Source organism: Salvelinus alpinus, chromosome 4 (genome assembly GCF_045679555.1).
Source record: "Salvelinus alpinus chromosome 4, SLU_Salpinus.1, whole genome shotgun sequence".
In the NCBI taxonomy this organism is placed as follows: domain Eukaryota; kingdom Metazoa; phylum Chordata; class Actinopteri; order Salmoniformes; family Salmonidae; genus Salvelinus; species Salvelinus alpinus.
The window spans coordinates 58,695,256-58,720,301 of NC_092089.1; the positions used below are offsets into that span (position 1 = coordinate 58,695,256).

At 46.8% G+C, this 25,046-nt stretch overlaps 1 pseudogene; it reads right to left on the bottom strand.

Annotated features, from left to right (window-relative positions):
• Window positions 1-85: 85 nt before the first annotated feature.
• Window positions 86-20,655, bottom strand: LOC139572620 (immunoglobulin superfamily member 10-like; annotated as a pseudogene).
• Window positions 20,656-25,046: the final 4,391 nt, after the last annotated feature.

A 25,046-nucleotide genomic window follows, 5' to 3' on the forward strand; every position in this document is an offset into this window, starting at 1 on the left:
CATAATTGCACTGTACATATGGTTTTCTAGACGATTAGGTTTAGAATTCAATTGAAATGTTCAAATATGACTCATTTAGGCACTTCTATTTGGTTGTGGCTCTGATCCCTTGGAGATATGTTGCTTTGAAGTCACTTCCTAGAGCATTTTTTGCCTTGCATTTGTAAATCCCTGAATTCATAAGCACTGGATCTTGTATGACCATGTTGCCGTCAACTGTTATGTGAATTCCTTCCTGTGGTGTCAAACTGTTGTTGGGAGCAAGTGTGGTTCTTCCATGTAGAGTCCATGTAATTTCAGGCTTTGGTATGCCTGCAGCGATGCAGTTCAATGTTACTGGCGAGCCCCTGTGGACTCCAGTGATGGAAGGGGGTGCGTTTGTGATATGTGGAGGATACACCATAACTGCAACTGGGTATGAAAACGTAGATGATCCAAATGTGTTGGTGGCCTTGCAGATGTAGGTTCTGCTGTCAAATGAGAAAGGTTCCCCTGCTGTTTGATGAAAAAGTAATTCTCCCACTAACCTGGGGCTTGTCCAGGACCAGGCTGTTTGGTAGGGTCCATGTAATCAAGGCCTGTGGCCAGCCATCCACAGAGCACGGCAGGTTCAGAACTTGGCCAAACGTGACATTCATGCCCCTTGTTGTGCCTTGAATCACAGGCTTTCTTCCTGGTTTGAGAGCATATCACTTCTCTTCTGTCCCAGCCACGTTTTTGGCCAGACAACGATAAACACCTTTGTCAGCTGTCACTGGCCGGGCGATGCGCAACATCTGGTTTCCTGGATAGTGAGTGAAGCGTTGGAGTCTAGTGCCAGGCGTCAGAACTGTGCCGTTTGGCAGGATACAAACAAACTCTGGGTTTGGCTTACCACGGGCAGGACATTCCAGAGGGCCATCACTTCCATCTTGCTTTATTGGTAAAATCTTTGTTCGGCATGGCGAAGCTAGGCTTTTCTGCTATGGTTGCCTCTCCAAGCTCAATTGCCAGGCTTGCTTCTCCCAAGTGATTTTTGGCCAGATATACATACTGACCCTCGTCTATCTTCCTCACTCCACGCAGCTCCAGGCTCCCATTCTTGTGTACTTGGAAGCGTCCTCCCAGGTGTTGGCAGAGAGAAGCCGTATGGTGTGGCCCAGGCATTGTGTGGCTCAGGCTTTCCCTCCACTCTGCAGTCAAGCAGTGTTGTCTGATAAGATACTGCCAACACTTTCATACTGCTTCTTCCACATTGGTCATTGATGTGTGGCTCTCTTGCTTCTAGTTCATGTTCTTTATGTAATCTCCAGCATAATTCCTTACCACACAAGCATACTTCCCTTGGTCGGCCAAAGTCACCCTCTTTATCACTAAAGTCCCATCACCTAAGATTTGTTAATTAGTTGAAGACAATATGGTGACGTCATTGCTTGGTGTGGCCGGTGGAGGATCTCCAGTCGCTTGACAAGTCATATAGGCAGAGTCTCCTAGTTGGGCCGTGAGCAACAGCTGAGCCTTGGATATGATTCGGGTGGAGTCAGGACCTACTTTTACGCTCACCTTCATCTCATCCTCCCCCAGCTCATTCTTAGCATGGCACGTATAGTCCCCCTCATCCTTATTTTCCATTTGTTGCAGCAATAGTGGTCAAATCAAATCAAACTTTATTTGTCACATGTGCCGAATACAACAAGTGTAGGTAGACCTTACCGTGAACTGCTTACTTACAAGCCCTTATTAACCAACAGTGCAGTTCAAGAAGAGTTAAGAAAATATTTACCAAATAACTAAAGTATAAAATAAAAGTAACACAATAGCATAACAATAATGTATTTATTTATTTTATTTCACCTTTATTTAACCAGGTAGGCAAGTTGAGAACAAGTTCTCATTTACAATTGCGACCTGACCAAGATAAAGCAAAGCAGTTCGACACATACAACAACACAGAGTTACACATGGAGTAAAACAAACATACAGTCAATAATACAGTAGAAAAATAAGTCTATATACAATGTGAGCAAGTGAGATGAGATAAGGGAGGTGAACGCAAAAAAAAGGCCATGGTGGCAAAGTAAATCCAATATAGCAAGTAAAACACTGGAATGGTTGATTTGCAGTGGAAGAATGTGCAAAGTAGAGATAGAAATAATGGGGTGCAAAGGAGCAAAATAAATAAATACAGTAGGGAAAGAGGTAGTTGTTTGGGCTAAATTATAGATGGGCTATGTACAGGTGCAGTAATCTGTGAGCTGCTCTGACAGCTGGTGCTTAAAGCTAGTGAGGGAGATAAGTGTTTCCAGTTTCAGAGATTTTTGTAGTTCGTTCCAGTCATTGGCAGCAGAGAACTGGAAGGAGAGGTGGCCAAAGGAAGAATTGGTTTGGGGGTAACCAAAGAGATATACCTGCTGGAGCGTGTGCTACCGGTGGGTGCTGCTATGGTGACCAGCGAGCTGAGATAAGGGGGGACTTTACGTAGCAGGGTCTTGTAGATGACCTGGAGCCAGTGGGTTTGGCGACGAGTATGAAGCGAGGGCCAGCCAACGAGAGCGTACAGGTCGCAGTGGTGGGTAGTATATGGGGCTCTGGTGACAAAACGGATGGCACTGTGATAGACTGCATCCAATTTATTGAGTAGGGTATTGGAGGCTATTTTGTAAATGACATCGCCGAAGTCGAGGATTGGTAGGATGGTCAGTTTTACAAGGGTATGTTTGGCAGCATGAGTGAAGGATGCTTTGTTGCGGAATAGGAAGCCAATTCTAGATTTAACTTTGGATTGGAGATGTTTGATGTGAGTCTGGAAGGAGAGTTTACAGTCTAACCAGACACCTAGGTATTTGTAGTTGTCCACATATTCTAAGTCAGAGCCGTCCAGAGTAGTGATGTTGGACAGGCGGGCAGGTGCAGGCAGCGATCGGTTGAAGAGCATGCATTTACTTTTACTTGTATTTAAGAGCAATTGGAGGCCACGGAAGGAGAGTTGTATGGCATTGAAGCTCGCCTGGAGGGTTGTTAACACAGTGTCCAAAGAAGGGCCAGAAGTATACAGAATGGTGTCGTCTGCGTAGAGGTGGATCAGAGACTCACCAGCAGCAAGAGCGACATCATTGATGTACACAGAGAAGAGAGTCGGTCCAAGAATTGAACCCTGTGGCACCCCCATAGAGACTACCAGAGGCCTGGACAACATTCTCACAAAGGTGTTTTATTTGTCCAGGTGGGAAAGGGCAGTGTGGAGTGCGATTGAGATTACGTCATCTGTGGATCTGTTGGGGTGGTATGTGAATTGGAGTGGGTCTAGGGTATCCGGGAGGATGCTGTTGATGTGAGCCATGACCAGCCTTTCAAAGCACTTCATGGCTACCAATGTGAGTGCTACGGGGTGGTATTCATTTAGACAGGTTACCTTCACTTCCTTGGGTACAGGTACTATGGTAGTCTGCTTGAAACATATAGGTAGACTCAGTCAGGGAGAGGTTGAAAATGTCAGTGAAGACACTTGCCAGTTGGTCCGCGCATGCTTTGAGTACACGTCCTGGCAATCCATCTGGCCCCACGGCTTTGTGAATGTTGACCTGTTTAAAGGTCTTGCTCACATCGGCTACGGAGAGCATTATCACACAGTCCTCCAGAACAGCTGGTGCTCTCGTGCCTGCTTCAGTGTTGCTTGCCTCCAAGCGAGCATAAAAGGCATTTCACTCGTCTGGTAGGCTCACGTCACTGGGCAGCTCGCGTCTGGGTTTCCCTTTGTAGTCTTTAATAGTTTTCAAGCCCTGCCACATCCGACGAGCGTCAGAGCTGGTGTTATATGATTCAATCTTAATTCTGTATTGAAGCTTTGCTTGTTTGATGGTTCGTCTGAGGGCATAGTGGGATTTGTTGAAAGCTTCCGGATTAGTGTCCCGCTCCTTGAAAGCGGCAGCTCTAGCCTTTAGCTAGATGCAAATGTTGCCTGTAATCCATGGCTTCTGGTTGGGATATATACGTGAGGACGACGTTGTCGGTACATTTATTGATGAAGCCGCTGACTGAGGTGGTATACTCCTCAATGCCATTGGATGAATCCCGGAACATATTCCAGTCTGTGCTAGCAAAACAGTCCTGTAGCGTAGCATCTGCGTCACCTCACCACTTCCGTATTGAGCGAGTGACTGGTACTTCCTGCTTTAGTTTTTGCTTGTAAGCAGGAATCAGGAGGATATAATTATTGTCAGATTTGCCAAATGGAGGGCGGGGCAGAGCTTTGTATGGAGTTTTTTCCCCCCTGGTTGCACATGTGACATGCTGGTAATTTTTTTGTAAAACTGATTTAAGTTTGCCTGCATTAAAGCCCCCGTTCACTAGGCCTGCTGCTTCTGGATGAGCATTTTGTTGTTTGCTTATGGCCTTATACAGCTGGTTGAGTGCAGTATTAGTGCCAGCATCGGTCTCTGGTGGTAAATAGACGGCTATGAATAATATAGAGAATAGAGAAAGAGATCTCTCTTGTTAGATAGTGTGGTCTACAGCTTATCATAAGGTACTCTACCTCAGGCGAGCAATACCTCGAGACTTCTTTAATATAAGACATCGTGCACCAGCTGTTATTGACAAAAAGACACACCCCCACCTCTCGTAGCATTTCTGTTCTGCCGGTGCATGGAAAATCCTGCCATGTCGTGTCGTCGCCGTGTCGTCGTTCAGCCACGACTCGGGGAAACATAAGATATTATAGTTCTTAATGTCCAGTTGGTAGGATAATCAGAATCGTAGGTCATCAGTTTTATTTTCCAATAATTGCATGTTAGCAAGTAGAACGGAAATAGTGTGAGTTTACTCGCTCGCCTACGGATTCTCAGAAGGCAGCCCGATCTGTGTCCCTTTTTCCTTTGTCTTTTCTTCACGCAAATGACAGAGATTTGGGCCTGTTTCCGGTAGAGCAGTATATCCTTCTCATCATGGTATATTCTTCCAGTTTGTGGTGAGTAATCGCTGTTCTGATGTCCAGAAGTTATTTTTGGTCATAAGAGACGGTAGCAGCAACAATATGTTCAAAATAAGTTACAAACAATGCAAAAAAACAGTACAATTGGTTAGCCATCCTCTTCGGCGCCATCTTATCCATTCCCGCAGATGACCTCGTGGCCAGAACGCGTGCCGCTGTCGTCCATCTGGAGGGTGTTGTTGATCATGGTTCCATCAGGGAGGCTCCAGGACATCTCTGGGTCAGGGAGGCCTGAGGCAACACAGTCCACTGGAAGTTCTCCCCGTAGGTCACCCTCTTCTGGGCTGTGCCCAGGTGTTCGATCTTAGGTGGTGTCATGAGCATCTCCACCTGGAACAGCTCCATGTCCTCACCGTTGGTGCTGGAAAATACACAGGTAGTTGCCTCTTTCCATTTCAGTCAGCTGTAGGATCCGTAAGGTTCCATTGGAGAACACAGTGACAGGTCTCTCAGGGCCAGGGGCAGAGCCAGAGGAGTGTGCCACCCCAGAATTTCATTCGCTACTGTCAGTTTGATGCTGATTGACATCTCATTTCACCTCTTGTTGAAAGAAGCATTTATTTTGACGTTCGGTGGCGCATTTCTCAAATCGAGGATGAGGAAGAGAGAATATTAACGTTGGTTGCGAGATACAGAAGAATAAGAAGAACATACAGAAGTAGAAGAGAGAATTTTTCCACAGCTTCACAAGCTCTTTTAGCGATTGGCATAAGCATCATATTTGAAGTAAGTTTAAAGGTTTAGCATATCGGGTTTAGGTTTCCTGAACAACCTTTACGAAAGTTGAGTCGCTGTGTAAGTTAACATTAGACCTTTTGGCTCCATTAACAGACAGTTAATCAGATAAGAGAGGCCGGTTCCCAATTTAGCTTAACATTATGTTTACATCTGTGCTAGTAATACACGCATATACAGTGCAGTGTCATAAGTTACAGTATACAAATGTTTAGCTAATGTGGTGTAACTAGTAGGCTACAGCTGTCAGTGTTCAGCAAGTTAACATTCAGCAATTTGAAATCCATTAACTCAGTTCAATTTTCGTACTTGAACTCAAAACGAACAATTGTTATTATCAATCTGTTAACGTTACTCAAAAGACTACCACAATTTGCAGATAGCCTGTTTGCTATCGTAAAAGTGTAAGAAATTACAGCTTTCTAAGATACTTACTGCAGAGTAGGGCTAGCCATGATCTAACTAGTAACATAGGCTGGTAGTTGATTTTAAGGTACAGTTATGATAATGGGGATGTAATTAAGATTGAGATTGGACCTACAATGTGGGTGAATGCTTAGATGTAACCATAGACAGTCTTATTTTTGCATAGGGTCAATTAAACATGAAAAGAAAGGGAGAGATACTTCTGTTCCAAAAGGACCCAATGGTAGGCCAGGCCTATACTTTAAACTACACATTTTAGTTAGCAGCTGTTAGTATCTAATCTTGTGGATCCCTTAATTATACATTTACATAGAGATATGACACATTATTTAACGTGTATTTCAGACATTTCAAGATCCAGAGAAGAGGGTCCTGTATAGCCGTGTTAGAAAACATTTCCCAGAACTCAGCATGGTACTAGGTAAAGGGCTTTCAACAGCTCCTGGTATAAGGACAATTCATGGCTTGAATATTCTGTAAGTCAAGATTCAACTTATTGTTTTGCCTGTAGGCATTTTTCTCTGCCTTTCCTCTTCTTTCCACCTGAATCTGCCTTCACATTTTTGTAACTGGAAAAAGGCGCTGTTTAAAGATTCTGGGTTTAAGCTCCATTCGAAGGCAGAGCATCATATCAATGCTATGTATGCTTGGAATCAGCATAAAAGGGCTATTGACAGCAACTCATCAATGTTAGATGTCATAAATGAGGACCGGACAAATAAAGTGGAGGAAAACTGTACTTACATTAAAACAATTGCAGATGTGCTCCTGTTAACCTCTCTGCGCACAGATCCCTTTAGCGGGATCATTTTCCTAAACAACCGCTGAATTGCAGGGCGCCAAATTCAAAAATATTACAAAAAATATTTATAATCATGAAATCACAAGTGAAATATACCAAAACACAGCTTAGCTTGTTGTTAATCCACCTATAGTGTCAGAATTTGAAAATATGCTTTACAGCGAAAGCAATCTAAGCGTTTGTGAGTGTATCAATCAATGCTAGAACAGCTAGCCTTAATTAGCATGGTCATGAAAGTCAGAAAAGCAATAAAATTAATCGCTTAACTTTGATAATCTTCGGATGTTTGTACTCACGAGACTCCAAGTTACACAAAACATTTTCTTTTTGTTCGATAAATATTAGTTTTATAACAAAAAACGCCATTTGGGTTGCGCATTATGTTCAGAAAACCACAGCCTCGTTCCGGTCCTGAAAGGCAGAATAAAATTCCTAAAAGTATCAGATTCAAAAATATTACAAAAAATATTTATAATCATGCAATCACAAGTAAAATATACCAAAACACAGCTTAGCTTGTTGTTAATCCACCTATCGTGTCAGATTTTGAAAATATGCTTTACAGCGAAAGCAATCTAAGTGTTTGTGAGTGTATCAGTCAATGCTAGAACAGCTAGCCCCAAATTAGCATGGTCACGAAAGTCAGAAAAGCAATAAAATTAATTGCTTACCTTTGATAATTTTTGGATGTTTGTACTCACGAGACTCCCAGTTACACAATAAATGTTATTTTTGTTCGATAAATATTAGTTTTATAACAAAAAAAGCGATTTGGGTTGCGCGTTATGTTCAGAAAACCACAGCCACGTTCCGTTCGACGAAAATTCCAAAAAGTATCCGTAATGTTCGTAGAAACATGTCAAATGTTTTTTATAATCAATCCTCAGGTTGTTTTTAACATACAGAATCGATAATATTTAAATCGGACCGTAACCTATTCAATAAAAGAGAGAAAGAAAATGTCGAGCTACCCCTCTCGCGCGCAGGAACTAATCAAAGGACACCTGACTAGTTTTGAAAAATCTTGCTCATTTTTCAAAATAAAAGTCTGAAACTATGTCTAAAGCCTGGTCACCGCCTGAGGAAGCCATTGGAAAATGAATCTGGTTGATACCCCTTTAAATGGAAGAGGGACAGGCAATGAAACACAGATAAAAAAAAATAAAAAAATAACTTCCGGGTTAGATTTCCTCAGGTTTTCGCCTGCAAAATCAGTTTTGTTATACTCACAGACAATATTTTGACAGTCTTGGAAACTTTGGAGTGTTTTCTATCCTAATCTGTAAATTATATGCATATTCTACGATCTGGGCCTGAGAAATAGTCCGTTTACCTTGGGAACGTTATTAAAAAAAATCAGTGGAGGCAAGGGGCCTTCTTTCTCAGATTTACATTTCATAGGGCTTTTGGTTACCCTTTGTAAAGTGCTTGGTGATGCCAAATGTCTTTCTGACATGCTCCAATCACTATGGAAAGAGGTTGAAGAGATTAGAGAGCACTGCAAAATAAGTGTACAAACAGTGTGTAAAACACAGCCTAAAACAAGCTTAAGATTTCACAACTCATTGATGAGCACTGTAGGACAGAAAAATAGTGACCAAAGTGATGGTGAGAGCTTCCAAAGAGCTATCTTTCATCAGGTGCTTGACAGTCTCACAGCTGAGCTACAGAGGCGTTTTTCAAAGAAGAATTGCGAGATAATGCAAGGGGTCCAGTCTCTCAACCCAAAGAGTACAACATTCTTGAATGAGGAGCCTCTGTTTGCCTTTGCTCAGAACTTTGAGTCAGATTTAGAGGACCTCAAACATGAGGTTAATCAAACCAAGCGGCTTCTTGATAGGAGAGAGAAAGTGGAAGGGACTTTTGTTTCTAGAACCTTAAAAATAGGTCTTCCATGAGCTATTTAGACATTGTAAGATTTCTGTTACACCAATCAGTAGTGCTTTTTGCGAGAGAATCTTCTCAGCTTTAAAGCTGATTAAAACCCATCTTAGGACAATGTTTGATGACAGGTTAAGTCACCTTGGAATTCTCAGTGTTGAGTCAAGGAGGGCACGCTCCCTTAACATGGATGAGTTTGTGAAACATTTTGCCAGTTCTCACCAGAACCGCAGAATTATGCTGTTTTAAATCTACCTAGGCTAATTTGGCACTTAGGCGGTACGTCTGGTCCTGATTAAAACCTGCACTGTGTACTACCTAGTACACTGACAATCAGAAATCATAAATCCAAAGGGGTATCATGTCACAGATTAAATTTGGTCTTGATTAGGCCAATTCCAAAACTTTTCTTTGCTCTTAGTTAACATACCGTAATTGAGTATAAATATGATATTGTAAGTTTGTAATATTGATGGGCACAAACTATTAACATTTTTCAAGTCCATTTCTGCTTGATACCTGGTATGTCAAATTGCAGTGTTTTTTTTTGTACATTTACTTTTTTGTAAGTACACTATTCAATTTATGTAACACACAAATGCTATCTTATCTCCTTGGTGCTTGAGCTTTATTTGCTGGAAATATTTTGGATGTTTAACACTTATAGACCTAGATTATATATTAATTTAAAACAGAGTGACCCATGTCTCTCGTGTGTGTGAGAAAGAAATTGAGCTGCAGTTCCGAGGTAGAGACACTGACTATTCATAGTATGTTAAAGGATTCTAGTGAAGTAACCCTTTTGGACCACACTATCTGCCACATTGAAGAACTCCGGGTGTAACGACTTTCTTCCTGGGATGAAGGAGAGGACCAAAATGCAGCGCGGTTAGTGTTCAACATGTTTAATTTGACAATAAACGGTGAACACCAGCTGTTTCCATGGGAGGTGATCCCTTCCAACCTTAGCCCAGGGTCCTTTTCCGTTCATGATTTCCTCCCATGACCATTCCTCCTGGTACCGCTGCTGCTGTTGCAGCTGCCCGTTGCCACGCTGCTTGGTCCGGGTTTGGTGGGTGATTCTCTAACGACTTTCTTCCTGGGATGAAGGAGAGGACCAAAATGCAGCGCGGTTAGTGTTCAACATGTTTAATTTGACAATAAACGGTGAACACTTACAACAATACAAAAACAACAAACGTGAAAGCCGAGACAGTCCTATCTGGTGCAGAACACAAACACAGAGACAGGAAACAATCACCCACAAAATCCCAACACCAAACAAGCCTCCTATATATGATTCTCAATCAGGGACAACGATTACCAGCTGCCTCTGATTGAGAACCATATTAGGCTGGACACAGAAACAGACAAACTAGACACACAACATAGAATTCCCACCCAGCTCACGTCCTGACCAACACTAAACAAGCAAAACAAATAATAACTCTGGTCAGGACGTTACAGTACCCCCCTCCTGAGGTGCGGACTCCGAACGCACCCCTACAACTCAAGAGGAGGGTCTGGGTGGGCATCTGTCCGCGGTGGCGGCTCCGGCGCAGGACGAGGACACCACTCCACCACTGTCTTTGTCCCCCTCCTTAGCGTCCTTTGAGTGGCGACCCTCGCCCACGACCTTGGCCTAAGAATCCTCCCCAAGGCCCCCACATGATTTAGGAGGTAGCTCAGGACAGAGAGGTAGCTCAGGACAGAGAGGTAGCTCAGGACAGAGGGGCAGTTCCGGACTGAATGGCAGCTCCGGACTGAGTGGCAGCTCCGGACTGAGTGGCAGCTCCGGACTGAGTGGCAGCTCCGGACTGAGTGGCAGCTCATGACTGGAGGGCAGCTCATGACTGGAGGGCAGCTCATGACTGGAGGGCAGCTCCTGACTGTAGGGCAGCTCCTGACTGGCTGGCAGCTCCTGACTGGCTGGCGGCTCTGGCGGCTCCTGACTGGCTGGCGGCTCTGGCGGCTCCTGACTGGCTGGCGGCTCTGGCGGCTCCTGACTGGCTGGCGGCTCTGGCGGCTCCTGACTGGCTGGCGGCTCTGGCGGCTCCTGACTGGCTGGCGGCTCTGGCGGCTCCTGACTGGCTGGCGGCTCTGGCGGCTCCTGACTGACGGACGGCTCTAATGGCTCGGGAAACACGGGCGGCTCTGAAGGCTCCTGACTGACTGGCGGCTCTGGCGGCTCCTGACTGGCTGGTGGCTCTGGCGGCTCCTGACTGGCTGGCGGCTCTGGCGGCTCGGGACAGACGGGCGGCTCTAATGGCGCTGGGCAGACGGATGGCTCAGATGGCGCTGGGCAGACGGATGGCTCAGATGGCGCTGGGCAGACGGATGGCTCAGATGGCGCTGGGCAGACGGATGGCTCAGACGGCGCTGGGCAGACGGATGGCTCAGACGGCGCTGGGCAGACGGATGGCTCAGACGGCGCTGGGCAGACGGATGGCTCAGACGGCGCTGGGCAGACGGATGGCTCAGACGGCGCTGGGCAGACGGATGGCTCAGACGGCGCTGGGCAGACGGATGGCTCAGACGGCGCTGGGCAGACGGGTGGCTCAGACGGCGCTGGGCAGACGGGTGGCTCAGACGGCGCTGGGCAGACGGGTGGCTCAGACGGCGCTGGGCAGACGGGTGGCTCAGACGGCGCTGGGCAGACGGGTGGCTCAGACGGCGCTGGGCAGACGGGTGGCTCAGACGGCGCTGGGCAGACGGGTGGCTCAGACGGCGCTGGGCAGACGGGTGGCTCAGACGGCGCTGGGCAGACGGGTGGCTCAGACGGCGCTGGGCAGACGGATGGCTCAGACGGCGCTGGGCAGACGGATGGCTCAGACGGCGCTGGGCAGACGGATGGCTCAGACGGCGCTGGGCAGACGGATGGCTCAGACGGCGCTGGGCAGACGAGCAGTGCAGGCGGCGTTGGGCAGACGGCCGACTCTGACCTGCTGAGGCGCACAGTAGGCCTGGTGCGTGGTGCCGGCACCGGGCTATGCACACGTACAGGAGACACCGTGCGCTCTTCGCATAACACGGTGTCTGCCCGTACTCCCGCTCTCCACGGTAAGCATGGGAAGTGGGCGCAGGTTTCCTACCTGCCTTTGCCACACTACCCTTTAGCCCCCCCCCCCAAGAAATTTTTGGGATTTCTTCTCGGGTTTCCGTGCTAGCCGTGTACCTTCATAACGCCAGTTCCTCTCTCCGGTTGCCTCCAGCTGTTCCCATGGGAGGTGATCCCTTCCAACCTTAGCCCAGGGTCCTTTTCCGTTCATGATTTCCTCCCATGACCATTCCTCCTGGTACCGCTGCTGCTGTTGCTGCTGCCCGTTGCCACGCTGCTTGGTCCGGGTTTGGTGGGTGATTCTCTAACGACTTTCTTCCTGGGATGAAGGAGAGGACCAAAATGCAGCGCGGTTAGTGTTCAACATGTTTAATTTGACAATAAACGGTGAACACTTACAACAATACAAAAACAACAAACGTGAAAGCCGAGACAGTCCTATCTGGTGCAGAACACAAACACAGAGACAGGAAACAATCACCCACAAAATCCCAACACCAAACAAGCCTCCTATATATGATTCTCAATCAGGGACAATGATTACCAGCTGCCTCTGATTGAGAACCATATTAGGCTGGACACAGAAACAGATAAACTAGACACACAACATAGAATTCCCACCCAGCTCACGTCCTGACCAACACTAAACAAGCAAAACACATAATAACTCTGGTCAGGACGTTACACCGGGTTAAGTGAATTATCACTTTTACCTCTAATCAGCAGTCATAGGATTCATTCATGCTCCTTAGATGCCAGGTTAGGGTTACACACTCATTTTCTGTCATGGTCTATGGACGCCCTGAAGTAGCCTTGGCCACCCCATGTATAAATATACATTTGACTTCCGAATGTCTTATGAAATCATTTAGCTTAATTAATAAGTATAACAATTCGTCAGCTCTCTGATACCAATTTCAGCACAGTGTCTTATTTTTATAGGAAAACTGCCATATAGGTTTGATTACTAGCATGGGGGAGTTTCCTGTAGCTGGACAGTGCAGGTACAAAGTGGAGCCATACATGGCTTTGATTCTGTTCTGTTGGGTGGGGTGGTGTGACTGTCGCGGGCTGGGGATTTCCTGTCTGCCGTCCAGGTGCAGAGCTCTCCTGGCTGCACCGACAGCGTTAGTCACAGAGCAATCATCAAGTTTGCAGATGACACAACAATAGTAGGCTTGATTACCAACGATGATGAGACAGCCTACAGGGAGGAGGTGAGGGCTCTGGGAGTGTGGTGCCTGGAAAACAACCTCTCACTCAACGTCAACAAAGGAGATGATCGTGGAATTCAGGAAACAGCAGAGGGTACATTGACGGGACTGCAGTGGAGAAGGTGGAAAGCTTCATGTTCCTTGGCGTACACATAACTGACAAACTGACAGTGTAGCGAAGAAGGCGCATCAGAACCTAAGTGTGGCTTGTCACCGAAAACTCTCACAAACTTTTACAGATGCACAATTGAAAGCATCCTGTCGGCTGCATCACCGCCTGGTACGACAACTGTATCACCCGTAACCGCAAGGCTCTCCAGAGGGTGGTGCGGTCTGCCCAACACATTTACCGGGGACAAACTAGCTGTCCTCCAGGACACCTACAACACCCGATGTCACAGGAAGGCAAAAAAGATCATCAAGGACAATAACCACCCGAGCCACTATCTGTTCACGCCGCTTCCATCCAAAAGGCGAGGTCAGTACAGGTGCAAGCTGGGACAGATAGATTTAAAAACAGCATCTATCTCAATGCCATCAGATTGTTTAACAGCCACCACTAGCACAAAGAGACGGCTGCCTACCTACAGACTTGATATCATTGGCACTTTAATAAATGGGACGCTAGTCACTTTAATAATGCCACTTAAGAATGTTTACATATCTCGCATTACTCTTCTCATGTATATACTGTATTATCCTTCACTATCTATTCTTTACTATTTTGCATCTTAGCCGCTCTGTCACTGCTCATCCATATATTTTATACTTATATATTCTCATCCCATTCCTTTACTAGATTGTGTGTATTAGGTTTTGTTGTGGAATTGTTAGATATTACCTGTTAGATACTGCTGCACTGTCGGATCTAGAAGCATAAGCATTTCACTACACTCAAAATAACATCTGCTAACCATGTGTCTGTGACCAGTAAAATTTGATTTCATGATTTCATTTGACACTTATAGTCTCCTTTACTGGAGAAGTTGGCTTATTGGACCCTCAGGTTGCCATTAGGCAGCAAAGAGGCTGCCCTGTCAAGAACTCCCACATCATGCACAGAGGTCCTGTCTGGAAGAATCCAGGAGATCTGAGGCTTGCCTGAGGCTACACAGTCTAAGCTTATAGGCTTGCCCAGATACACTGGGACCTCTTTGGAGTGGGGTCCTATGATTTTGGGAGGCTGGGTCAGCACAGCCAGGGTAAAATTTGTTCAGTGCCGTGCAGAGGTACTGGCCTCAGTCCTGTAGTTTAACGTTTTTAATCACGAAGGTGCCGTTCTTTAGAACTTCAAATCTCTGTCGGTGTTCTGTGTTGGCGTGGATGGTAGCACCTGTTGTTGAAAGTAGAGAGAAGCACATAATTGGTACTCTGGATTAGTCTTGAATTATAATGTTAATGCTGTGAATCATTGTGGAGCTTTTGTCAAGGGTCTCTCTGTCAAATATTACATCATGAAATATTAGTCACTTGTGAGTTGAGCACACTCAGGTGGTGCCATTTTTTAAATCTATTTTAGTGTTTAATCCTTTGTGTTTAGTGTTTAATCCTTTGGAGCCTCAATTCGCCTATGCATATAGTATTTCTTCCTCCCCTAGAATGTTAACAAGCTTGTAAATGATAGTATTTCAGTTGTATATTTTTCTTTATGATGGTAAGCAGACGAGAGGCTGAAGTCATAATGTTCATGCCTAGCATTACAATAGGAGTGTTTACAATAGGAGTATTTCAATATCTGTGGAGACTTTGGTCCAGGAGAGCGCTGGCTGTGGGTCTCCTGATGCTTCACAAGGCAGCAGCACATCGCCCTCAGCCATGGCAGACACACTGACTGTTCACAGAGGTGAGATCATTGACTTCACCCCACTACCCATCAGGTTGGGGAACGGCTCCTCGGGCCCCAGTGGCTGTAGTGCCAGCGGCTGCCTTGCAGGACACTGGCTGTGGAGTAGGGTCTAATGATGGGCACGGGGAGGGAGGTGGTGGGGGGCACAGGCTGGTAGTTATATGATGGAGTGGGAGGCTGGTAGTGAGGTCTGTGTGTAGGGTGACTGATCTTGGGCTTAGGTGTCACTCTCTTCGCTAGCTGTGAAATGCGGTCGAGCTGAGCCTGTCTATCTGTTTTTGAGCATGGAGAGCGTTAAGAGGTCCTGCTGTCTTTCCCCGGGGGGGAAAGCCAGGGCCTCTCTGTAAAGGCAGGATATGGCCCTGAACCATGAACTGAGGGCCATACTGGAAAGCGGCTGTAAGTGCAATAAGGTAAGGGTAAGAGCGGGGTGGAGAGGTGGTTTGAACGCTCCTTTGGACGTGCTGTTGGTGGATCCAGGGGTGGATGGAGAGACTGTGACTGTCAGGTTTAGTTTTAAAGTGATCCTCTTTATTTTTGTATCTATTTCTTACAATGTCCTCCCGAGGAGTAATGCCTTTTGCAGCGGGTGTTCTCAAGTGTGTTTGTGTTTGTGTTTTATCAACTTGCGATTTTTAGGAAGTTGATTTTGAATATGGATTTTTGTTATAGGTGTTTCTGGCTGTGCAGCTACCTTGACTTTAGTCATGACCTGTGTTTCCATAGTAACCGTGTCACGTGACAGGTTTTATATTCATATCATAATAAGAGTTGGTTTTGTAGTTATCTTTGTGGATGTTTGCCTGTTTTATGTAGTCTGATAAGCGTCCTGTTTATTTGAGTTCTCCCGTGACCTCATCTCAGTTGGGGAGGCATATTTTCAGGCTCTGGTGTGGTGATTGTCTCTGGTGCAGGTACATGCTCTCTGTTTGAAGGGTTAAATACACTAGGGTCTTTCACCTCTGGTGATAATGATTTTATGTGAATCTATCTGATTTTGCTATGGTGGTGCTGGATCAATGATTTGATCAACAGGCTCATTGTCATCATGCGTTAAAATAGTGGGTATTTCTTCTGTAATAATGTCCTACATTTTAAAATTGTCATTGCGTGATGCAGTAGATTCATGTTTTTCAACTGTTGTTGTGTTTTGAGGGAGGGTCATCTGTAGTTTGTGTGATGAGGGAAGGGTTCTGAGGTCGAAACCATCTCTGTTGGGGTCTGCCCCGTCTATAAGGGGGTCTCTGTCTGTTAGTCCAAACTGGATTGTTTTTTTGATTCACCCTCTTCTTCTCTCTCTCAACATGCTTGTCCTCTAGCTGCCCTGGTTGTGAGATGGATTGAGGAGTATCAGTAACATACAGGTTTATGACCGAGTCTGAGTCTCTGTTTGGATCTCCTCTACCACAGTTCATAGGTGGTGCTTTCCATCTTGGGGCCTGTTTTCAAGGTGGAGGTCGTAAAGGTTCAGGTTGCTTTTCGGAAAAGTCTAATTCTCCTTCTGTTTCTTTCGAATTTTTATTTATCCAGGCAAGTCGGTTAAGAACAAATGATTATTTACAATGACGGCCTACCCTGGCCAAGCCCTAACCTGGATACGCTGGGCCAATTGTGCGCCGCCCTATGGGACTCCCAGTCACGACCGGTTATGATACAGCCTGGAATCAAACCAGGGTCTGTAGTGATGCCTTTAGCACTGAGATGCAGTGTCTTAGACCGCTGCACCACTCGGGGCTCGCAGTTTTGGTTTAAGAATGGCGCTTGATGGGATTTTTAGTTAAGGTTGTAGCTGGAGGAGGAGGAGTAGTAGTTGTTGTGGCAGTGGTCGAAATTGTAGTAGTTGTAGTTTTTTTAGTGGTGGTAGTGGGTTTGGGAGTGGTCACAGGGGTTTTGGCTGTCATTGTCATTGCCGTTTTTGTTGTTGGTGGTTGTCTTGTAGGTGGTACTGTCAGAGGCTTCGCGTTAGCTTTGGCTAGGATGTCAGCCCAACGGTTGGGGTCGAGCTCCTTGACAAACTTATTAGGTTTCCTCCTGTTATTCTTGATTCTCTTCCCTTTCGTACCAGGACGTAGAAACCTTCCAGGGTACCTCTGTTGTCCACCTACCCTCTTTTGAGACTGTGTAGCATGGGGGTGTTTTATCTCCTCGAATCCCGACCCCTCACCTTCATATTCTTAAACAAAGGTGAGTCTCCTCTGGCTGTTTCAACACCTGATGATTCTTTCTCACCCTCTTCTTTTGCACGTTTTTCTCCCCTATGACAACCACAAGATGAGCCAACATGTCTACTCCATGGAGGTTAGCAACCAAACAGCTGTACTCCCCAGCGTCCTCACGGGTTGTCTTTTTGATCACCACAGTGGCATTTTGATTGACCTAGACCCTCCCCTTTGGTGGCGACGGTAGTAGGATCAGATTTTTAGGGAAGTACCAGTGTGTCTCGCAGGGCTGTGCTGAGGTCACAGAGCAGGGAAGTGAGAGGGACTCCCCGCTTTCAACCTCCATCGTCCCATTCGTTGTTTGGGCTGAGCAGGCGTTCTTTCACTGTCAACCTCACAGGCACCATGTCCACATCAGTCTCGGTGCAGACCAGACAGTGATACAACCCAGAGTCAGACACACTAGCATTCCCAATGACCAGTCTGCCTCCCTCAGACACCAGCCAGGAATTTGATTCTTCCAGGTTAGATAGATCTGGGAGCATCCACTCTACAGACTGTAACCCTGAACTGATTACTGTAACCCTGAACTGATTACTGTACACCCCAAACTGACCTCAGAGCCCTCCAGCACAGACTGAACTCTCCCCAGGCTTCCTCTCTGTATCAGGGTCCAGGAGGAAGTCCCATCCTCCTGTTTTCCCCTACCACTGATGTGCTTGGAGATGAATGTGGTAGTCCAGCGCAAGTTTTTTTGGGGTGGTTTGCCTCCTGTTCAGCTGCAGGGTGACCCTGGGTTGGAGGAGCCATGTCGGTTCAGCCATGAAGTGTCATTTGAGATCTGTAAAGTAAGGGGATTCCTTGTTGTGATTCTGCTGGTGTTCTCTCTCTACTCATCCCCCTCTCCACGAGGGCGGGGCTCTCGTAGTAGTAGGCCATCAGCCTCCAGAGGTTCTGCAGAGCGTCCCGGTTGATCTCACACTCCAGCAGGCTGGCCAGGGTCACATTGACCGCCACTGCCCCGGACATCCGCAGGTTCTCTAATGTCACAGAGAAGCTCTTGCTGGGCCGCCGGACATTGCAGGCCTCGTACGCTGTGTTCCCATGGCTGTCGGACAGGACGAAGGTGAGGTGGCCCAGGGGACGCTCCAGGTCCCAGGTGTCCGCTAGGTCAGGCTCTTCAGGACTATACAGTACAAACAACCGTAGAGAGAGAGAGAATGTATGTGTGAGAGGCCTTACCCTCATGCTTGGTTTTCCACTCTAGCAGCCACTGGAGATGGCAGTCACAGGTCCAGGGGTTGCCGTGCAGTGAGAGTAGCTCCAGCTTGCTGAAGGCTGCACAGTCCCAGGCTGGAGTTAGTGCAGCTGGTTGTCAGATATGTGGAGGTGATACAGCCCAGGTCCAGAAGTTTCCCAGGAGAGAGAGGGTGACGAAGCCGTCTGGGTGGAGGTCCCTCAGCTTGTTCCCCTCAAGCTGTAGTAGTGTTAATGATGTTAGCCCACTGAAGGTGTACGGCTCGATGAAGTCTATGTTGTTGCGGGCGAGGTGGAGTCGCACCAGGCTGACCAAGCCCTCAAATATACCAAGGGTGACGGTTTTCAGCTTGTTGTAGCTCAGCTTCAGAATCTGGCAAGGGAAAAAAAAAGATTCATTTTGAACATGATTTACCATATGATTGCCTCTCAACAAATGAGAGAACATTTTATAGGGTTTTTCTTTATTTTTTTTATAATTGTCTACATTGTAGAATAATAGTGAAGACATAACACAAATGAAATAACACATATGGAATCATGTAGTAACGGGCTAATGATCTTGGAGATGGGGAAAGGGTCGATAAAATGGGGAGAAAGTTTGCAGTACTCCACCCGGAGGGGCAGATCTTGGGTGGACAGCCATACCCTCTGCCCGAGACGATACCGGGAGCCGGGGTCCGGTGGCGGTCCGTTGTCGCTGATACCTGTAGGTAGTCTTGAGAAGAGCTGACCGGGCTCTCTTCCAGGTACAGCGACAGCGGCGGCCAAACATCTGGGCCGATGGTATGCCGACCTCTTCCTCTTGCTCTGGGAAGAGTGGGGCCTGATAACCCAGGGAACACTCAAAAGGCGAGAGCCCGGTGGCAGAGCAGGGCAGGACGTTGCGGGCGTATTCAACCCACACGAGTTGCTGGCTTCAGGTGGTGGGGTTGGCGGAGAAAAGGCAGCGAAGAATGGTCTCCAGATCTTGATTGGTTCGCTCCGACTGGCCGTTGGACTGAGGGTGGAACCCAGAGGTTAGGCTGGCCGACAACCCAATGAGTGTGCAGAACACTTTCCATAACCGAGACGAGAACTGAGGACCCCGGTCAGAGACCATGTCCACCGGGACTCCATGGATCCGGAAGACGTGCTGCACCATGATCTGGGGCGTCTCTTTGGCAGATGGTAGCTTGGGGAGAGGAATGAAATGTGCGGCTTTGGAAAACCAGTCCACTACCGTCAGGATGGCGGTGTTGCCATCAGACGGGGGGAGACCCGTGACGAAGTCCAGGGATATGTGAGACCAGAGATAGTGAGGGACAGGCAGTGGTTGAACGAGACCAGCCGGAGCTTGCCGAGGAGTCTTGTTCAGCGCACAGATTGTGCAGCCGACGATGAACGCGGAGACGCCCGGAACAATGGTAGGCCACCTAAAGTGTTGCCGCACAAAGGCCAGGGTCCGACGGGAGCACGGGTGGCAGGTAAGCCTGGAGGCCCACTCCAGGACCGAGGGGAGGGCAGCGTCAGGAACAAACATCCGGTTATCTGTGCCCCCCCGGGGTTCAGCTGGGAACGCTGCGCCTAACAGACCTGCTTCCCTATTCCCCAGCTGAGTGTAGCCGCGGGACTATAGTGGCGTGACAGCGCATCTGGCTTGATATTCTTGGATCCCAGTAGGTAGGAGAGGGAGAATTTAAACCGGGTTAAAAGCAGGGCCTACCTAGCTTGCCTGGAATTTATGCTTGACAATGCGGTGATAATTCAGGTTCTTGTGATCAATCCACACAATGAAGGGATGTTCCGCCCCCTCCAACCAGTGTCTCCACTCCTCCAATTCCATCTTCACTGTGAGTAGCACATGATTCCCCACATTGTAATTCCTCTCCTTGGTGTTGAGGCGATGGGAGAAGGCAGCGCAGGGATGTAACTTGAGGTCCAGGGCTGAATGCTGGGAAAGGACAGCCCACGCTCCGACATCCGAATTATCAGCCTCCACCACAAACTGACGGGATGGGTCAGGATGAACCAATATGGGAGCTGTCGTGAAGTGGTGCTTGAGGTCCCGGAATAGCCTGTCAGCAGCTGGGGATCATGTGAGCAGAACCTTGGGAGAGGTGAGTGTAGACAGGGGGAAGCCAGGGTGCTGTAACCCTGGATTTACCATCGATAAAAGTTGCTAAATCACAGGAAACGTTGCAGCTGCACTCTGGATGTAGGCTGCAGCCAATCCACCAATCCACATTGCTCTCACCTTTCCGAGATCCATCTGTACATTCCCTGCAGCGATGGTGTAACCAAGGAAGGGGATAGTGGAGCAATGCATTTTGCATTTCTCCGCTTTTACAAAAAGCTAGTTCTCCAGGAGGCGCTGGAGAACCTGTCAGGCGTGGAGCACGTGTTCTTGGGTTGAGTGGGAGAAAACGAGGATGTCGTCGAGGTAGACAAAGATGAACCGGTTCAACATGTCGCAGACAACGTCATTAACCAGGGCCTGGAACACAGCTGGAGCGTTGGTAAGGCCAAATGGCATGACCAGATATTCGTAGTGACCGCTGGCCGTGTTGAAGGCAGTAGTCCACTCGTCCCCTTCCCGTTTCCACACCAGGTGGTAGGCATTCCGCAGATCCAACTTGGAGAAAAAGGTGGACCCCTGGAGCGGCTTGAAGGCCGAGGCTATGAGTGGTATCGGGTAGCGGTTCTTCACAGTGATTTCATTGAGGCCCCGGTAGTCGATGCACGGACGCAGGGTTTTGTCCTTCTTCTCCACAAAGAGGAACCCTGCACCGGCGGATGAAGTAGAAGGACGGATACACCCTGCAGCTAAGGAGTCCTCAATGTAGGTCTACATAGCCTTTGTGAATGTTGACCTGTTTTACAGGTCTTGCTCACATCAGCTAGGGAGAGAGTGATCACACAGTCGTCCGGAACAGCTGGTGCTCTCATGCATGGTTCAGTGTTGTTTGCCTCAAAGCGAGCATAAAAGGCAATTAGCTCATCTGGTATCCTCGCGTCACTGGGCAGCTCGCGGCTGGGTTTCCCTTTGTAGTTCGTAATAGTTTTCAAGCCCTGCGACATCAGACGAGCGTCAGTCTGTGTAGTAGGATTCAATCTTAGTCCTGTATTGATGCTTTGCCTATTTGATGGTTTGTCTGAGGGCGTAGCGGGATTTCTTATAAGCGTCTGGATTAGTGTCCCACTCCTTGTTTCCCCCTCTGGTTGCACATGTGACGTGCTGGTAGAAATTAGGTCAAACGGATTTAAGTTTGCCTGCATTAAAGTCCCTGGCCACTAGGAGCCCCGCTTCTGGATGAGCATTTTCTTATTTGCTTATGGCCTTAAACACGCTTATTGAGTGCGGTCTTAGTGCCAGCATCAGTTTGTGGTGGTAAATAGACGGCTACGAATAATATAGAGGAGAACTCTCTTGGTAGATAGTTTGGGCTACAACTTATCATGAGCTATTCTACTACAGGCGAGCAACACCTCGAGACTTCTTTAATATTAGACATTGCGCACCAGCATACCGATGTCTATTTGTCAATACCAAGTTTTTCATACACCTGTTAGCACGTTAAAGTGAATGTGCGAGTTTACTCTTTCAAAAAAGTAATACACTTTGTAGCTAACATTGGTTGCTCAGAACCTCATCACACTCCAGTACATTACACTTTCTTAGTTACAATTCCATAACCCATAATAAAAATGAACATTCATACTGTATATGAAGCACAGGCAGTCTTACCCTAGGTTGACCCTCTCTGTGTCCTTGTGTGGGGTGCTGCTGCTGCTTCTGGTCATCTCCCCCTTGGCCCTGTGTGCCCCATGCCCCAGGGGCTGCAGATTGTGTGGGGTGGAGGAGAGGTGGCTGAAGGTGCAGTGCACCTCCCTGACCCCAGGCCAGCTGCAGCCCCTGGGGCATGGGGCACACAGGGCCAAGGGGGAGATGACCAGAAGCAGCAGCAGCACTGCCCTCAGCCAGGAAGCCAGGACAGTGACACTCAACAGCTATTGCAGTCCTCTCATGCCATCATCAGACCAGGGACAACATTAAGCCACAGGAGGGAAGGTTGGTGTGCATCAGCCGTTTCATTTTGTAACCAGTACTATAGCTATTGTTATTGTGATTCAACATTTGCAGACTCTAGAATACTAATAGTCCCAAATAAATCGTAATCTTTATAAGTGGTAGTACAACATGCATATCTTATACATAAAGTACAAAGGGCTAGCTACTGTACAGTATTGCTTGAATTCCACTTTGTGGAAGAGCTGCTGTTTTTTTTACCATAATATTTTATTTCGAAAATGCTTAGCATTAAATACTTATCGCATGCCTGTGCTAGTAGGCCTACGCATTCAAGAGCTCAATTACAAAACCCCCCTTCAAAATATTGATGACAAGTACAGTACCACCCAAACGCATAAATATTCAACTTGAGGGCAAATAAAGCAAGCTCAGCTTTTTCGTGTTCTCGGTGCATAGCCTTATGCTGACCTTGGTGGTTAGAGGCTAAGCTGTTTGTCATGCCGTTTGTGCAGAGGGTCTACGAAGGGGCCATGATTTATCATGTCTGTCGTTGGTATGATAATGACCCGTGATGAGTGGTACAATTTTGGGCAGTTTCCTCCCCCTCTCTCCTTCTCCCCCTCTTCCTGCCCCACCACCCATGCTAACTCCAGCTGCTTGTTGAAATACTCCCTCTGAGTGAGGATAAAACACACTGACAGCCCAGCCCAATACTCTAGAGAGGAGTTTCTCTCCAGTCACAAATTGACAGCACCTGTCAGAGCTGAGGCTCCAGAAAAATGCCAATAGTGTGATCTATATATACATATAATACAGTATCACTCATTCAAGGATTTTCTTTATTTTTACTATTTTCTACATTTGTAGAATAATAGTGAAGACATCAAACTATGAAATAACACAAATGGAATCATATATTCTGTTTGGGAGTCAACATTATACTGAACAGAAATATAAATGCTACATGCAACAATTTCAAAGATTTTACTGACTTAATGTTCATATAAGGAAATCAGTCAATTGAAATACATTCATTAGGCCCTAATCTAGGGCGGCAGGTAGCCTAGTGATTAGAGCGTTGGGCAAGTAACCAAAAGGTTACTTTATCGAATCCCTGAGCTGACAAGGTGAAAATCTGTCGTTCTGCCCATGAACAAGGCTGTTCCTAGATTGTCATTGTAAATAAGAATTTGTTTTTAACTTGCTTGCCTAGTTAAATATAGGTTAAATTAAAAAATAATCTATGGATTTCACATGACTGGGAATACAGATATATGCAGAAACCAGTCAATATCTGGTGTGACTACTATTTGACTCCTTCGCTGTTGATTGTGGCCTGTGGAATGGTGTCCCACTCCTCTTCAATGGCTGTGCGAAGTTGCTGGACATTGGCAGGACCTGGTACACATTGTCGTACTCGTCAATCCATGGCATCCCAAATATGCTCAATTGGTGACACGTCTGTGAGTATGCAGGCCATGGAAGAACTGGGACAATTTCAGCTTCCAGGAATTGTGTACAGATCCTTGCGACATGGGGCCGTGCATTATCATGCTGAAACATTAGGTGATGGTGGCGGATGAATGGCATGACAATGGGCCTCAGGATCTTGTCACGGTATCTCTGTGCATTCAAATTACAATTTGCAATTAGCCACCCTTTACCTTGATGACAACTTTTGTCACTCTTGACATTCTCTCAACCAGCTTCATGAGGTAATCACCTGGAATGCATTTCAATAACAGGTGATTCTTTCCTTCATAATGCATTCGAGCCAATCAGTTGTGTTGTGATAAGGTAGGCGGGGTATACAGAAGATAGCCCTATTTGGTAAAAGACCAAGCCCATATTATGGCAAGAACAGCTCAAATAAGCAAAGAGAAAGGACAATCCATGATTACTTTAAGACATGAAGGTCAGTCAATATGGAACATTTCAAGAACTTTAAAAGTTTCTTCAAGTGCAGTCGCAAAAAACCATAAAGCGCTATGATTAAACTGGCTCTCATGAGGATCGCCACAGGAATGGAAGGCCCAGAGTTACCTCTGCTGCAGAGGATAAGTTCATTAGTGTCTTTGCGAGACGCGGGGTGGGTGAACGGATGATCTCCGAATGTGTATTTCCCACCATAAAGCATGGAAAAGGAGGTGTTATGGTGTGGGGGTGCTTTGCTGGTGACACTGTCTGTGATTTATTTAGAATTCAAGGCGCACTTAACCAGCATGGCTACCACAGCATTCTGCAGCAATACGCAATCCCATCTGGTTTGGGCTTAGTGGAGCTATCATTTCTTTTTCAACAGAACAATGACCCAACACACCCCCAGGCTGTGTAAGAGCTATTTTACCAAGAAGGAGAGTGATGGAGTGCTGCATCAAATGACCTGGCCTCCACAATCCCCCGAACTCAATCAAATTGAGACGGTTTTGGCTGAGTTGGACGGCAGAGTGAAGGAAAAGCAGCCAACATGTGCTCAGCATATGTGGGAACTCCTTCAAGACTGTTGGAAAAACATTCCAGGTGAAGCTGGTTGAGAGAATGCCAAGAGTGTGCAAAGCTGTCATCAAGGCAAAGGGTGGCTACTTTGAAGAATCTCAAATATAAAATATATTTTGATTTGTTTAATACTTTTTTTGGTTACTACAAGATTCCATATGTGTTATTTCATAGTTCTTCTTCACTATTAT